The sequence below is a fragment of the Somniosus microcephalus genome, chromosome 8 (assembly GCF_052327205.1).
Source record: "Somniosus microcephalus isolate GS21.2 chromosome 8, FLI_Smic_1.0, whole genome shotgun sequence".
Taxonomy (NCBI): Eukaryota; Metazoa; Chordata; class Chondrichthyes; order Squaliformes; family Somniosidae; genus Somniosus; species Somniosus microcephalus.
Genome location: NC_140994.1, coordinates 12106337 through 12118279, shown reverse-complemented (window position 1 = coordinate 12118279; position 11943 = coordinate 12106337).

Below are 11943 nucleotides of genomic sequence, written 5' to 3'. Positions count from 1 at the left end.
TCGCTTTCAAAAAAAATAATCCTGCTATTAGTTTGAAAACAAAAACAGATTTAATAAAATAAGATGAAAGCGTCTGACCCTCAAAAAGACGCAAATCAAATTCAAACTGCTCGCCCATAGCATGCGCTGTAATAAAGAGGAAAATGGCCCTTTCAACCGTCCTATGAAATGTAATTATTTAATTAAATACATACATCCTCATTTCAAGTGTAATCAAGTCTGTATAAACCATATCCCAATACAATCCTAACCCGAAGTTTGGAATTCCAAAGTACTAACATCACTTGCCATTTCCACTAAGGAAATGGAACTCCTCATTCAGCCTGTAGCACTTAAAGGAATAAAAATGCCAATCAGACAAATTCTGTGATGCTCAGTGTACTCAGCATTGGCGATTCACTGTCCCACACCACCCACTGATGATTTGCGCCAATGTTTTGGTACGAATCCTATGCCGTCGATTCCTAACAGTTTCCTATTTTATAGAAACGTTTTCTGTTTAGATTCAGCTCCAGAACTAAACTATAGATTGGCATCGGGTTTATAAGAAATAGGAGCAGGAGTAGGCCATACGGCCCCTCAGGCCTGCTCCGCCATTCAATAGGATCATGGCTGATCTGAATCTAGACTCACGTCCACTTCCCTGCCCTCTCCCCGTAACCCCTAAGACACCCAAAAGAGCAAGTGGCATGATACTGAACCCAATGGGTGAGTGGCATCTGGGATCCGAGGTTGCATGATCTTCAGCAGGAGGTCATCATGACTGCGTAATTCAGAATCCCAAAGGGGCAAATATATCAGGACTGTGTAAAAAAGAAAGACTTGCAGTTATTCAGCGCCTTTCACGACCTCACAAGCGCTCTACAGCCAATGAAGTACTTTTTGAAGTGTAGTCACTGTTGTAATGTGGGAAACGCAGCAGCTAATTTGCACACAGCAAGCTCCCACAAACATTAATGTGATAATGAGCAGATAATCTGTTTTTGTTATGTTGTTTGAGGGATGAATATTGGCCCCAGGACACAGGGGCGAACTCCCCTGCTCTTCTTCGAAATAGTGCCATGGGATCTTTTACGTCCACCTGAGAGAAGGTTTAACATCGCATCTGAAAGAGGGCACCTCTGACAGTGCAGCACTCCCTCAGTACAGCCTAGATTTGGGAGTGTCAGCCTGGATTTTTGTGCTCAAGTCTCTGGAGTGGGACTTGAGCCCACAACCTTCTGACTCAGAGGCAAACGTGCTATCCAATGAACCACAGCTGACACTGTAACCCAAGAACCAAATGGTTACGTGTCTCAGGACTGTGTAACCCAGGGTCCCAGTGGGCAAGTGAATTAGGACCTAATCCACAAGCACAGTGAACTAGTGAGTTGTGTCATCCAATTGCCACAATGTGAATAATTTTTGACTGACCGACTCTTCATAACTCATTTATCTTTGGCCGCCGGTTCGTGATGGGCAGTTCCAACGTTACCCGACCACTGAAAAAGATCAAAATGAACCACTGAATGCAGCATCTCGCTCTCAAAAAAAAAATCAGTATTTGTATAACTGCAACATCCTGATCCAAACGTTACATTTCTTGGCAAATCAGGTTGGCCTTTATCAGAATTTAATTGTATTACATCCCTCATTAATCTCTTAAATGCCAGCAGGTCCCATTAGTTTAAATGCCTGTGACATAACATCTCATTATTAGTACTTAAAACATACCACTAATTTCTGGCAGACAGCCAGATCTGGGAAGAGAAACAACAAAGGGAGAGAGAGCGAGAGTTGGGTCGGACTCAGCTTCTAAAACCCCCCTGAGATGTAAACCTTTCATCAATGTGCTGCTTTTTAAATTGCAGGTCTCAGTGGCCCCGCAAGCCTATGGCTGGCTAGGGTCTGTTTTACCGTACAATGCTGGAATATCCAAGCTTTTTGTCTGCAGTTGTGGTGCGCACGTAGAGCCTCGTGTAAAGTTTAAACCAGTGTCCCCATTAACTGGCGTCGATCTCAAGCTGTTGATACCAGCAGATCTTGGTGTCAGGTTCAGGATTCATCAAGGGGGGCTGGGTTACACAAGGATTAGGAGCAGGAGTCGGCCACACGGCCTCAAGCCTGCTCTGCCATTCAATAAGATCATGGCTGAACTTTTACATCAACTTCCCCACACTATCCCCATATCCCTTGAATTCCTTAGTGCTCGAGAATCTATTGATCTCAGTCTTGAATACAAAGGGGAAGTTATGCTTCAGTTGTAGAGAGCTCCGGTCAGACCCCATCTGCAGTAAATGCGTTCAGTTCTGGGCATCGTACCTCAGGAAGGATATATTGGCCTTGAAGGGGGAGCAGCACAGATTCACCAGACTGATACTGGGGCTAAAAGGGTTAAATTATGAGAACAGGTTGAATAATCTTGGCTTGTATTCCCTCGAGTATAGAAGGTTGAGGATTGATTTGATCGAGGTGTTTAAATGATTAAAGGACTCGGTAGGGTAGATACCGAGAAACTATTTCCTTTGATGGGGGAATCAAGAACAAGGGTGACGTAAGAAAACTACTGAGCACTTGGTTTGAGTATAAAACAAGGCTTTAATCAACTGTTTCACAACCATGAGATTCTAGTTACATCACTAGTTCCTGGTTACAAAAACGTCCTGAGCAAGCTGGGCCCACGCCCGAGTATTTATACTCCTTGGATGGCGCCACCAGCTGGCCGCCCAGTGTTATCTCATGAGTCATTTCTACATGAATGGTAAGATTCATGACAAGGGGGACATAATCTTAAAGTTAGAGCTAGACCATTTAGGAGGAAAATCAGGAAGCATTTCACAAAGGCTAGTGGAAATCTGGAATTCACTTCCCCAAAAGGCTGTGGATGCTGGGGGACAATTGGAGCTTTCAAGACTGAGGGAGATTTTTGTTTGGCAAAGGCATCAAGGGATATGGAGCCAAGGTGGGTAAGTGGATTTAAGATACAGATCAGCCATGATCTAATTGAATGGCGGAACAGGTTCGAGGGGCTGAATGGGCTCCTCCTGTTCCTAATGTTCCTGATCATCACTGAGGCAACAGTGCTGAGAACATCCCATTCCATAAGAACATAAGAAATAGGAGCAGGGGTCGGCCATTTGGCCCCTTGAGCCTGCTCCGCCATTCAATAAGATCATGGCTGATCTTCTACCTCATCTCCACTTTCCTGCACTATCCCCATATCCCTTGATTCCCTTAATTTTCAAAAATCTATCGATCTCTGTCTTGAATATACTCAACGACTGAGCCTCCACAGCCTTCTGAGTGAAGAAATTTCTCCTCATCTCAGTCCTAAATGGCCGACCCCTTATTCTGAGACTGTGACCCCTGGTTCTAGACTCCCCAGCCAGGGGAAACATCCTCTCTGCATCTACCCTGTCAAGCCCTGTAAGAATTTTGTATGTTTCAATGAGATCACCTCTCATTCTTCTAAACTCTAGAGAATATAGGCCTAGTCTACTCAATCTCTCCTCATAGGACAATCCCCCCCATCCCAGGAACCAGTCTGGTGAACCTTCGTTGCACTCCCTCCATGGCAAGAACATCCTTCCTCAGATAAAGCGACCAAAACTGCACACAATACTCAAGGTGCGGTCTCACCAAGGTCCTGTACAACTGCAGCAAGACATCCTTGCTCCTGTACTCAAACCCTCTCGCTACGAAGGCCAACATACCATTTGCCTTCTTAACCGCCTGCTGCACCTGCATGCTTACCTTCAGCGACTGGTGCACAAGGACACCCAGGTCTCGTTGCACTTCCCCTTCTCCCAATCTATTGCCGTTCAGATAATAGTTGGTATGTTAAACTTGTATCGAACCTTGATTAGACCACACTTAAGAGTACTGCGTACAGTTCTGGTCTCCATATTATAAAAAGGATATAGAGGCTGGAGAAAGTACAAAAATAATTTACAAGTATGATACCAAAACTGAGAGGTTATACCTATCAGGAAAGACTGAACAGGCTGGCCTCTTTTCTCTAGAAAAGAGAAGACTGAGGGGTGACCTGATAGAGGTCTTTAAGGTTAAGAAGGGGTTTGATAGAGTAGACATAAAGAAGATGTTTCCACTTGTGGGGGAGATCAAAACTAGGGGTTGTAAGTATAAGACAGTCATGAATAAATCCAATCGGGAATTCAGGAGAAACTTCTTTACCCAGAGAGTGGTGAGAATGTGAAACTTGCTACCACAGGGAGTGGTTGAAGCGAATCGCATAGATGCACTTAAGGGGAAGCTGGATAAACACACGAGAGAGAAGGGAATAGAAGGATATGTTGATGGGGTGAGATGAAATGGGGTGGGAGGAGGCTCGTGTGGAGCAGAAACACTAGCATGGACCTGTTGGGCCGAATGGCCCGTTTGTGCGCGGTAGATTCTATGTAAAAAAAAAGACAGGCTTGTTGACTTTTCTGCCACTAAACGTTCTTATGCTTTTATAGCGACGTAATATAGACAGACTGAAATGTCAAACAAGGGAAAGAAGCACTCTCCCATGAAACCCTCCCTCCCAGTGATGGTCCTCGAGCAGCAAGAGTTTCAAATCAGAAATTAAGGAAACCGAATAAAATTATAGGTTCTCTGTCACTAGTTTATAGATATAATAATCCATTTTTTTTTTTTTTTTTTAAAAAGGGTCAGCGGGAGATTGATCCTGTGGGGCAGGCTGAGTGAGCAGATACCTGAGCCAGGCAGGTCTGCATTGCTCCATGCTGCTGTTGATGGCAGTTGAGATATTCTGGCTCGTTGGTAGGGCAGGAGCTTCCTCGAGGTTGCTCTGGTATTTTCAGAGCAATTCGCCCGAAGTCGGTCAAACCAGCGCGAAATTTCACAGAATTTTACACGCAAATTACGCTCAGCGCAAAACCGAGTTACCGCCATCTTTTGCGGTAGTTTAAAAAACATCATAAGAAACATGGGTACAAAAGGCAAAATAATGCGGATGCTGGAAATCTGAAATAGAAACAGAAAATGCCGGAAACACGCGGCGGGTCTGGCAACATCTGTGGAGAGAGACACAGGGCAGGATATTCATTGGGCCGTGGAGGCGGGATTGGAGGCGTGTGGGGGGTTAAAATCCCGAAATTGGGGGTCCTGACCCCATCCCGCCCCCAACCTGCCTCCATGCCAGTTTCAAAGGAGGCGGGTACCCGCCCCGCACTGGGACCCGCCTCCCTGAGGCGGGAACATAAGAACATAAGAAATAGGAGCAGGAGTAGGCCAAACGGCCCCTCGAGCCTGCTCCGCCATTCAATAAGATCATGGCTGATCTGATCCTAACCGCCAATCCACTATCACAGAACCATCTCCTGAATCTAACAGAATTAGACACACGAAATAGGAGCAGGATCAGGCTACACGGCCTCTGGGCCCGCTCCGCTACCCACGGGGCCATGACCGATCTGAACCTAGACTCATGTCCAAATTCCTGCCCGCTCCCCGTAACCCTTAATTCCCTTTACTTCTAGGAAACTGTCTATTTCTGTTTTAAATTTATGTAATGATGTAGCTTCTACAGCTTTTTGGGGCAGCATATTCCATGGACCTACCACCCTCTGAGTGAAGTAGTTCCTCCTCATCTCAGTTTTGAAAGAGCAGCCCCTTATTCTAAGACTATGCCCCCTAGTTCTAGTTTCACCCATCATCGGGAACATCCTCCCCGCATCCACCCCCTTCACAATCTTATATGTTTCAATAAGATCGCCTCTCATTCTTCTGAACTCCAATGAGTAGAGTCCCAATCTACTCAACCTCTCCTCATATGTCCATCCCCTTATCCCCGGGATTAACCGAGTGAACCTTCTTTGTACTGACTCGAGAGCAAGTATGTCCTTTCTTAAGTATGGACACCAAAACTGTACGCAGTATTCCAGGTGCGGTCTCACCAATACCTTGTACAACTGAAGCAATACCTCCCTATTTTTATATTCTATCCCCCTTGCAATGAAAGCCAACATTCCATTGGCCTTCTTAATCACTTGCTGCACCTGCATACTAACCTTTTGAGTTTCGTGCACCAGGACCCCCAGATCCCTTTGTACTTCAGTACTTTCCAGTTTCTTGCCATTAAGATAACAACTTGCTCTATGATTTTTCCTGCCAAAGTGCATAACCTCACACTTTCCAGTATTGTATTCCATCTGCCAAAATCTCTGCCCACCTACTTAGCCTGTCTATGTCCCCTTGCAGGTTTTAACAGGCAGTTTTTAGCCTAATCCCTATTTTTAATGTTGAAGTGTGGGATTCCCGATGGCTCCAAACCACGCCAAGTTAGAGGAGGCGGACTGTCGGGATGAAAGGCTTGGAGGGGTCGAGATGTCTGGTGTTCAGGTGAGTGATGTGTGCATGAGTGCAAAGGTAAGTGTGTTTGGTGTGTGTAAAGTGTTTAAAGAAGTTTTACATACCTTTACAGCCTTCCTTCCTTCAGGTCTTGGGAGTCCCTCATCTCACCGGCACAGAAAGCAGAATGGCTGCGAGCTGTCAAAAATTGCAGCATTCAGCTTTCTGTTCCAGGGAGATCTCTAAATCATCCTGAGAGGAAGGAATTAACTTGGAGTACAGATTGTCAGTGTTTGACAGCTTCAAACAGCTGTGAAACGCTGATATTTCATCTGTCAAAAGGTCTTGACAGATGAAATGTCAATCTGTGACGTCACCTGTTGCCGGGTGGCCCTTAATTGGCCTGCTGAGCCCGCTGGGCGGGCTCAACAAGGTCAATCAAGTCAAAATCGCGTGGGTTGGCTAGAACTCGATGGAGGCGGGACTACAACCCCAAAAGTTGTAGTCCCGCCTCCTACCCGACTCCTCAATGAAAATCCAGCCCACAGAGTCAATGTTTCAGGTCGATGACCTTTCATCAGAACTGGAAAAAGTTAGAGATGTAACAGCATTTAAGCAAGTACAGGGATAGGGAAAGGGGGGAGGGGAGGAAATAATAAAAGGGAAGGTCTGTGATAGGATGGAGGGCAGGAGAGATTAAATGACAAAAGGGATGATAGTGCAAGGCAAAAGGAGATGATAATGGGGCAAGTAAAGAAACAAAAGATGGATCTAGAAGAGGTATAAATGAGAATAGCAGAATCTTCAACAGCTGCCATGTGAAAAAATAAGGGCAGAGTTTATGGTCTGAAATTGTTGAACTCAATGTTGAGTCCAGAAGGCTATAAATTAGGAGCAGGAGTCGGCCATACAGCCCCTCGAGCCTGCTCCGCCATTCAATAAGATCATGGCTGATCTTCCATCTCAACTCCACTTTCCCGCCCAATCTCCATATCCCTCGATTCCCCTAGAGTCCAAAAAATCTGCCGATCTCAGCCTTGAATATACTCAACGACTGAGCCTCCACAGCCCTCTGGGGCAGAGAATTCCAAAGATTCACCACCCTCTGAGTGAAGAAATTCCTCCTCATCTCAGTCTTAAATGGCTGACCTTTTATCCTGAGACTGTGACCCCTGGTTCTCGACTCTCCAGCCAGGGGAAGCCAGCCCACCCCCCCACAAAACTGGCCATGCCCCCTGATTGAATTAATCACCATGGCGAGTTTCCGCTAATTGCGCCTATTTGCAGGCCTTTGAGGAGGCTCTTAAACGCAAGCTTTTTTTTTTAGGCGCCAGGTCACTAATAGGCACCTTTCAAAAGCTTTTGAATATCATTTTTTTTGTACTTGCTGAGAAACTGATTACTGTACACCAATATAACCAGCAAATGGTTCTGTACATTTTTTTAAAAAGTCACTTTCAGTTATTTAAAATCGGGTTATTCACAGGAGGATGCATCAAGTTACCACTCATAAATACATCAAGGAATATTTTTTAAAGCAAAAATTATTTAAAAAATAAATTACATTCCAAAAGGCTGCCCGGTTGCGCTGGTTCAAGCCAGATTTGACGTTCGGTGAGGGGGACAAAAACTTCTGAAAACTAGCGCAATTTTAACCTGGATTGCCGATTGCAACCTAAGCGGGAAATTCCGTGCCAGGCTCTGGAGGCGTAAACCTGACCCTGTTGATCCGGGTGTTTCCCGCCTGGCTCCAGGTAACCCAGCTGCTGAAGGCAGGGAAGGGCAACAGCAGGTACGATCGTGTAGCGGTGACATTACTGGACTAGAAAGCCAGGGAACGTGGGTTCAAATCCCACCGTGGCAATTTGAGAATTCAGTTTAAAGCCTGTGATCTTTTGCGCTGGTTTGGCTGGTTTCAGGGCGAATTACAAATTGAAACGAAATCTGGAAATAAAAGTTTGGTCTCAGTAAAAGTGACCACGAAGCTGTCGGATTGTCATAAAAACCCAACTGGTTCACTGCTGTCCCTTTGGGAAAGGAAACCTGCCGTCCTTACCCGGTCTGGGCCCATGTGTGGCTCCAGTTCCAACCAACACGGTTGACACTGAAACGTCTCAGCAAGCCACCCAGTCGCATCAACTGCTGCCAGCGGTTTAAGGAAGCTCACCGCCACTGTTATAAATCTCATCATTCATCAAGAAACTACTCGTGAAATAATGCTGGACGGCCAGCTGGTGGCGCCGTCCAAGGAGTATAAATACTCGGGCGTCAGCCCCAGCTTTCCAGGGACATTTTGTTAGACAAGGAACTAGTGAAGTACAACTAGACCTCCATGTTTTGAAACAAGTTGATTAAAGCCTTGCTTTATACTCAAGCCAAGTGCGTAGTGAGTTTTATTACGTCAGCCACCTTCTTGGGGCAACTGGGGATCAGCAATAAATGCCGGCCTTGCCAATGACACCCGAATCCCGAGAATGAATTTTTAAAAAGCGCTGGGCTGCAAATGCATGGATAGAAGCAGCAATGACATCTTGGGTGCCACACAGTCTACTGGAACAGTTAGTCTGTAGGGCTACGAGTGGCACCCCACTGGCCAGTCGACCTTCAGTCCATTGCATATGTGGGCTGGCGACAACAGCGAGATTCTCTCCAACTGCGTGTGGGTCTAAAGGCACCTGCAGTAACCAGCCTGATGCAATCCCTGTGGTGTACTGTATGTGAACCCCACCCTCACTAACGCTAGCCTGCAAGATTTGCCAAAAGGGCTGCAAGAAACCACTCGATTAATTTCCTCTGTCTGATTTATATTAACAAAAAAGCAAACAACCCACTTGGTTCAGAATTATCCAACAGATTAATAATACATTTGAAATAATTAGTATATAGCCCAGAGTCTGTGTTGTTTAATAAAACGTTTCCTTTTGATGAACATTACAAGCAAACTGTAGGAAAGAAAAACAGATAATTTTTGCAATAAGACATCTGGTTTCTGCGGATTTGAAGATGAATAGCAAGAGCTCACATTCAGAAGCACATCTCATGTAAGGAATAACAGCAGAAAATGCTGGAAAAACTCAGCAGGCCAGGCAACATCCGTGGAGAGAGAAATAGAGTCAACGTTTCAGGTCGAAGACCCTTCGTCATCGACCTGAAACGTTGACTCTATTTTCTCTCCACGGATGTTGCCTGGCCTGCTGAGTTTTTCCAGCATTTTCTGTTGTTATTTTGGATTTCCAGCATCCGCAGTATTTTGCTATCGTACTCATGTAAGGAACATGTCCCAGAGCCTTTAACAAGGGGGCAGAGTACCTCCCGGGAACAGGCAGTGAGAGAAGAGGGCTGTGACCAGCTCAAGTTCGGTCTACGTGCAAAGCGGAGACTGTTGCACGTCAACATTAAACACGCAGCGCAAGGGCATCCACAGACATGTACGCATAACAGAAGGTGCATCTCGGGCCGGACCACAGCACCAGGCGCATCGCTCGACCTCAAGAGCACAGCTCGCACTTAAAAGTATTCGGACTAGTCAGCCGTGGCTCAGTGGGTAGCACTCTTTTCTCTGAGTTATGAAGGTTGTGGGTTCAGAGTCCCACTCCAGAGACTTGTGTACAAAATCTAAGCTGACACTCCAGTGTGGTACCGAGGGAGTGCTGCGCTCTCGGAGCCGGAGGTGCAGTCTTTCAAATAAAAACAGATTATCTGGGCATTTATCTCACATTGCTGTTTGTGGGAGCTTGCTGTGCGCAAATTGGCTGCCACGTTTCCCTACATTACAACAGTGACTAGACTTCAAAAAATGACTTCATTGCCTGTAAAGCGCTTTGGGACGTCCTGAGGCTGTGAAAGGCGCGGTAGAAATGAGAGTTCGTTCTTTCTTTCAAACCTGAGACAACTCGAGTTTAGTTTTTAGAATTTTGTCTGTGTGAAAATATTTTGTTGCCGAACACCCCACTTCAAAAGAGAATAGGTCAAGTGTGTCAGATAAACTGAACATGGAACAAGAAGGGATATCTTTCTGAAATTTAAGAAAATAAAATTTAGATTCCGGGCTCCGTCACTCAATTCGACTGGGCTGTTTATTTTTAGAAGCCCACTCCCCCTTCTATTGGACATCAACTGTGTACACAAATGCTCTCATTTTCACAGCACACCATCTCCTTCAGTGACATGCCTGCACTTCGTCAGTGCAGTGTTTAGTGTACAGCTCACAGGATTAACTCCAAGGTCCTTCTAAACTAAAGCCAGCAATACTTCTCTCCCCAACACGGCAAGATAAATAAATGAACAAAATAAAACAGAAACAATTTGACTGCCGCGGGGGTTCTGGGCCTGCGCAGGCTTCCACGGTCAGTGTAGGCCTAGATTTCAGAGTGGCCGACAGGAACTGCTCCGATGTCACACTGAACCACGCGTTCCCGGGAGTCCCTAGGTTCCGTGCCTGGTTCTGTGCTGAGCTCAGTTGGGGAGGCAGGTCGGTTACTAGTATTTGCCTCAGCACCTCTTGGAAGGCAGGGTTTCCAGCCCTCCAGGATTGTCCTGCAGTCTCCAGGAATCGATTATGAATCTCTAGGACACCACTGCCAAGCAAAACCCCGGGGGGGGAATCATCAGGGACATTGAACAAAATTGTGGGTTTTTTCCCCCATTTTCGAGTTGTAAAAAATATTGGAGATGTGGGAAAGGGGCTATTTCACCAAGAGACAGGATTAATCCAATTGAGTTTGTTCGGTTTCCAATTGGCCGTGGGAAAGCGGTCCATCTGGAGGATGGACCTATGGATGAAGTGTGTGGGTGGGGGTGGTTTGAGGCGGGAAGGCATAGAATCATAGAATGGTTACGACACAGAAGGAGGCCATTCAGCCCATCGAACCTATGCCGGCTCTCTGCAAGAGCACTTCAGCTAGTCCCACTCCCCCGCCCTTTCCCTGTTGCCCTGAAAATTATTTTCCTTCAGGTACTTATCCAATGCCCTCTTGAAAGCCACGATTGAATCTGCCTCCACCACCCTCTCAGGCAGTGCATTCCAGATCTTGACCACTCGCTGCGTAAAAAAGTTTTTCCTCCTGTCACCTTTGGTTCTTCTGCCAATCACCTTAAAATCTGCGTCCTCTGGTTCTCGACCCTTCCGCTGATGTGAACAGTTTCTCTCTATCTGCTCTGTCTCGACACCTCATGATTTTGAGCACCTCTACCAAATCTCCTCTCAACCTTACCTGTTCAGTGGGATGGGAGGAGGCTCGTGTGGAGCATAATCACCGGCCTAGACCAGTTGGGCCGAACGACCTGTTTCTATGCTGCACATTCTATGTGACGTAAGAAAACTACTAGGCACTTGGTCTAAGCATTAAACAAAGCTTTAATCAACTGTTTTACAACATGGAGGTCTAGTTATGTCCTTCACTAGTTCCTGTTAAAAATGTCCTGCGCAAGCTGGGCCCGTGCCCGAGTATTTATACTCTCCCTGGACAGCGCCACCCGTAGGCCGCTCAGTATTATTTCATAAGTCTTTCTTTCATGAATGACTGATTCATGTCACTATGCAAGACACAATTAGCAGGAAAGAAAAGCATAAAAGAACATAAATACAGAAGAAGGTTGCCTTGGATTCTGGGCAGAGGGCCTTTGTGCTAAAGCAGTATTGTCAACTGC